The sequence below is a fragment of the Girardinichthys multiradiatus genome, chromosome 13 (assembly GCF_021462225.1).
Source record: "Girardinichthys multiradiatus isolate DD_20200921_A chromosome 13, DD_fGirMul_XY1, whole genome shotgun sequence".
In the NCBI taxonomy this organism is placed as follows: domain Eukaryota; kingdom Metazoa; phylum Chordata; class Actinopteri; order Cyprinodontiformes; family Goodeidae; genus Girardinichthys; species Girardinichthys multiradiatus.
In genome coordinates, this window is record NC_061806.1 from 2,495,568 (window position 1) to 2,501,912 (window position 6,345).

A 6,345-nucleotide genomic window follows, 5' to 3' on the forward strand; every position below is an offset into this window, starting at 1 on the left:
TTAGGGCATAGAAAGGGTTGAAAATAACTGAAAATCAATGGACGTCAATGGGAGTCAACGCATGGTCCTCACTACATATAGCAAAACAAGAGTGTGTGTGTGTGTGTGTGTGTGTGTGTGTGTGTGTGTGTGTATGTATGTGTATTCAGCTGTACAGGGGGTGTACTTTGTATACAGAGATAGAGAATGCACAATTTGTTTTTACTAAAGCTGACTAAAACTAGACTAAAACCTTTTTGAGTTGTTGGCTAAAACTAAGTAAAACTATCACATATAAAAATGACTCAATGTAACTGAGACTAATAAGCATTTTTGTTCAAAGACTAAGACTAAAACTAAGATGGCTACCAAAAACAACACTGGTCAAGACATAGAAAAACCTTTAAGAAATATGTAAGAAGTATTATTTTTTACTAAAGGTACCTACTGCAGCTTTAAGTCTTTGTAGATATCTTTCCTTCGTGGCATTGTGCAAACACATTCCAGTATGCTCCAGAACAGCAAACTGCCCAAAGGTCTGCTTTATAGACTTTTTTATAAACTGGGTAAAAGCTTTATTATTACAGGTGCAAGTAAATAAATAATTATAATAGGTGGGTAAAGCCATTCAGGTGTTTCCATGGTTACCAAGGGATTTGCATATCACCTGGCTACAGCAGCCACTTAACAGCAGATGGTTACATTTCTTCATGAAGAAGCAAAGATCCACCATCTACACTAAAAGTAGTAAGTCCCACAGTAAGTTGTCTTGATTTAATCCAAAAAAGCAGACAGCCCTAGCACCTGAACCTGGGCTGGTCTAGCCAGGGTGGGTACCTGAACCTGAGCGACACCAGACTGAGTTGCCACAGGATGAAACAGTCCCAACCCCCCAATGAATTCTGATCCCAGCCGCATGAGCCCCCCACCCCCAATGAACCCCAACATGAATTTCCCCACAGGACCACCCCCAACCAGGACACAGATGTCCAACACATGCCCCCAGACTCAAACACCATGAATCCCCTCTCCGCAGGTGAGCTTCATCCCTGAAAAGCCAACGAAGCCACACCAACACAGCGCCAGCTCCACACACAACCCCGCTCCAAGCACCGCCACCACACAGCGCACAGTGATGGCAAGGGGAGGACCCTGCGCAACACTACCCCAGCCTCCGCACACAGGCGCAACACGGCAGACACCACCGAGCACCGCACCCACAACGGACCCCCGACCCAAAACCATGATGGGACAAACTTACCCGCACCAAAGCCCACAAAAGGCAGAGAGCCCACAGAGCCAAAGCCAAATCCCACGAGAAGCCGAGACCGAGTCCACCCCGAGATCAAGCCCGGCCAGCCTCCCCCAGACAGAACCGGGACAGGTGTCAGGAACCAGAACCTGGAAAAGGAACCACAATCCGAACTGGAACCACCCAGGTACAAACGATGCCTATCCCCACCCAAGGCCAACCACCCACTTCCACTCTAGAAGAAAACCTATACCCACCCCAACATTCGAACAACTCCCAGAACACCCAGGTTGACTCCGCCCTACCCCCTCCCACAGACCCTCCGCCCCGCCAGCAGAATGCACTCCTTAAAGGAGAGAGCTCCTGCAATGAGATGGTACCTAACCACCAGGTTAGGAGGCCCCTAAGCCTACCAATGCACCAAAGGCCCCTGGGCCAGGGCCGGGTGCCAGAGCATGCACCGTCCCAAAACCCCAGTGACATACCCACCAGGACCCAAGCCCCCTAGGTTCAGCCAGGACCCCTGCCTGGGGGCGACACACCCCAGGAACCCAGAGCCCCCAAGCCCACCCCAGACCCGCCGAGGAGCAGCCCGGCCACCAGGCCAGTAAAACTATGTCAGCCAGCGCATGCTCCCCAAAATCATCGCATGCATCCACCAGATGTCACCCCGAGAGCCATCAAAGCTCCACCCCAGTTGGGGCCACACACCCCAGCGACCCCAGCCCAGGGTCACCTCAAATGACCCAAACCCAGAAACCCCCCCACATCTGCCACAACGCCCCACAGGATGAAGGTAAAGGTGCCCCACCCCATTAGGCGATGGAGCCAATTAAAGGAGCCCAAGGAGATTGATCTGATGTGGAGGCAGAGGCTGTCTCAAGATTTATATAACTGATATCCAACTGATGGTTTCTATACTGGTTAATATTAAGAAGGTTTATTATTCCAATTCATGAGGATAGTTTTTGTAGCGATACATAAGACAGTGAAAACCATGTGAACTGAATTTGTCTCTAAGGTGACACATCATCTAAGTTGCCCAACAAGCAGAGGGGGAAGGTGAAATATTACATCTCAGACACTTTGATAAGTCTTCACATATGAGGCACCAGAACCTCTGAACAGGTGTACATAACCATAGTGCATGGATATAATAAATAGCAGGTGCTGTTATTTAAATCATATGTTATACAGCAAACAAAGAGCTGACCTGTGATGATATTACTTAAGTGGTTCACTGAGTGATTCACCTTCCATGTTATTTTATTTAGTACAACTTGGTATCATTTTGCTTGTATATTTACGATGAAAGTGATACCAATATACTATACAGATAAGGCAAAGTTCAGTTTAAGTTTGATTTACATACAGTTCAATTCTACTTATTCATTTACAATCCAGTTCATCGGAAGCATTTCAATCCAAGACTCAATCTCACATATTTTAGGATTTCCTACCTTGATTAAAAGACAGTGAATGCAACTTAAAGGGGACATATGCAAAATCAATTTAGGCCTTCAATAGATTTTGTTGTGTACTTAGAGTACAAAACAAAAATTTTATTTAGTATCTCCAGATGCTGCAAAGATATTTTCATATTCTGTTTAAGTCCTATTTTTCAATCTGTTCAGTATTCTCTATTATGTTTTTTTGATCTATTATGTCACAGTATTTGCTGCGCAACAGCTTAACAAGGTCATGGACTTCCGGCTTACTAATTTTGCATATCCGTCACATTTATTTCTAACTGAAATTTTGTAGTCCAAGCTCAAGTATGCCGAGGATGTAAGTGGATAAGTCTAAATGTTCAGCTGTTGGTTGTTTTAAGCCACACAACTCAGTACACGAAGCCCTAGCATCAGAACCTCTTCCAAGTGCCTTGTTAAGTTGTATTTTTCATGCAAAAATACATCATGTGGAAAAGGGCAGCTAAATTCTCTGCAGACCCCGCCCACTCTGCACACAAACTGTTTAGGCTTTTACCTTCAGGTGGCGCTACAGAGAGCTGTCTGCTAAATCCAGCTGCCACAGGCTGTTTCTCTGATAAACACTTGACAGTCAGTTTCAGAACAACACCATGCATACTTTGACTGATCTCACATTATATTTTTTTGCAAAGTCAATTTTGTATATATATGTACATTTTTATATGTACATATATACAAAATTATTCTTTATTTCCACTATTATATATACCAAAATAAATGAATAATCCTCATTGAGAGCAAAGTGTATCAGAGTCGAATTCCTTGTTTGTCTGCCCAAACTTGGCAATAAAGCTGATTCTGATTCTGATAAAGTTTTACATTGTTTTTGCCGTTTTTGTCTTGTTTCTGCAGCGCCAGATAATTGCATCTTTGTTATCAAACATATACAATAATGGCCAAACGGGGTGGAGTGTAATGCTCTTTGACCTTGAGGGGGGCAGGGTGTAAAGTAATAGATAGAAGTAGATTAACTTTATTGTCCAAAGGAAATTTGTCTAGGATACAATCACTAACTGCTGCACACTACAAAAATTAATAGACATCACATAACATTCACTCATACCCACTTCCCCCTTAGCATATTGCACAATCCCAATACTAAATGTATAAGATCAAGACTGATCTTATACAAGAATGCCTCAATAGCATTTAAAGAGATCGCACCAAAACAAGTTGCTCTCAGACACATCTCAGAACAGGGGTAAAAGAGGAGCCTTTGGAGCTACAATAACAAGGAATTCAGATCAAAGCATTGCAGTTTCACTTTATATAGATCACAACTGAATAATTTAAATGTAAAAATGTATTTTCACACCTAACATTATTTAAAAGTATGATATGTCCCCTTTAAAGGTACAGTTGTGATAGACAGATGTCACATCACCAACACCCCTTTATCAGATGAATGCTTTATTAGTAGGCTACTGCAGACCCTGATGACATGTTAAGGTGGTAATTGAGCCATTTGAATAACATTTGTGTCATGTTACTGTTTCTTGTTTGCTAATATAGTGCTGTATCCCAACGATATGACCATTTTCAGTTTGAGTTGTTTTGATTTGCTAATATTAGCTAAAACAGGGAGGCCCTCTAACTAGCCTTTAGCCTTCCGTTGCTCTGAGGATTTCTTCACTTTTCTAGAAAACTCACTGAGATTACTGCAATACTAATACTACAGTATTACTGACAATAACGGCACAGACCTCCACTTCAAGACATTTAAACAAACTCTTGGCGTCTGGGTAAATAACTGAGACACAAAAGGAACTTGTTTTCTTTTATGTTTTATTTGACGGTCACCAAATGAGCAGATACACCATTTTGGAAAACAAAATTTGCAAAAAACAAAAAAAAAATTAGAATACAATTTTGTAAATATAGATTATGTACAGGATGAAATGTAGTCAAACTGAAATGCATTTTGTCTCTGTCAACAGTAAGACAAAGCTGTGAGGGGTCCTGTTTAGAACCAGCTCCCCAACCAATAAATATAAATTGTAAATATAATGTATGTTGCACTCAGCCAAGCATGGACAATGCCAGAGCAGGGAACTTCTTAACAAATTTTCCTTAATCAGTACATCACTTCTACACACACGCACACATACTCTCACGCCCACAAGAAACTTGACATACAAGTGCACAAGGGCCAGAGAACAAATTACAGCTGGGTTACAACAATGGACCATTTTTACACACAAAAAAGAAGTAGAAGAAAAGAAAAGTGTATGGAAATACCGGTTATCGTCCTGTATTTGTGCCTCAATGTGTATGTTTTGTGTCTCACTGTCTATGTGCCTTTCCTCTCTCCCATGGTGTTGTTCTCTTTGCCCCCTTTTGGGAGCCCAAAAGCTCCCCTTGGCCCTTTTTCCAAATGAAAACACTCGTACTCGTACTCGTCGTCTTCCGCTTATCCGGGACCGGATCGCGCGGGCAGCAGACTCAGCAGAGACGCCCAGACATCCCTCTCTCCAGACACCTCCTCCAGTTCCTCCAGGGGGAGCCCAAGGCGTTCCCAGGCCAGCCGAGACATAATCCCTCCAGCGTGTCTTGGGCCTCCTCCCGGGGGGACGTGCCTGGAACACCTCCCGAGGAAGGCGTCCAGGAGGCATCCGGTATAGATGCCCGAGCCACCTCAACTGGCTCCTCTCGATGTGGAGGAGCAGCGGCTCTACTCCGAGCCCCCCACCCCACCCCACCCCGGATGGCCGAGCTCCTCACCCTATCTCTAAGGGAGTGCCCGGCCACCCTACGGAGGAAGCTCATTTCAGCCGCTTGTATCCGGGATCTCGTTCTTTCGGTCATGACCCAAAGTTCATGGCCATAGGTGAGGGTAGGAACGTAGACCGACCGGTAAATTGAGAGCTTTGCTTTCCGGCTCAGCTCTCTCTTCACCACAACGGACCAGCACAGCGCCTCCATTACTGTGGCAGCCGCACCGATCCGTCTGTCGATCTCCCGCTCCATTCTTCCCTCACTCGTGAACAAGACCCCGAGATACTTAAACTCCTCCACTTGAGGCAGGAACTCCCCTCCAACCTGAAGAGGACAAGCCACCCTTTTCCGGTCGAGTACCATGGCCTCGGACTTGGAGGAGCTGATCCTCATCCCAGCCGCTTCACACTCGGCTGCGAACCGCCACAGCGCATGCTGTAGGTCTTGGCTAGAGGGGGCCAGCAGGACCACGTCATCCGCAAAAAGAAGAGACGAAATCCACTGGTCCCCAAACCAGACCCCCTCCGGCCCTTGGCTGCGTCTAGAAATCCTGTCCATAAAAGTTATGAACAGGACCGGTGACAAAGGGCAGCCCTGCCGGAGTCCAACATGCACCGGGAACAGGTCCGACTTAGTGCCGGCAATGCGGACCAAACTCCTGCTCCACTCGTACAGGGACCGGATGGCCCCTAATAAAGGGCCCCCGATTCCATACTCCTGGAGCACCCCCCACAGGGCATCACGAGGGACACAGTCGAATGCCTTCTCCAGGTCCACAAAACACCTGTGAACCGGTTGGGCAAACTCCCATGAACCCCCGAGCACCCTGTAGAGGGTATAGAGCTGGTCCAGTGTTCCACGGCCGGGACGAAAACCACACTGCTCCTCCTGAAGCCGAGGTTCGACTAT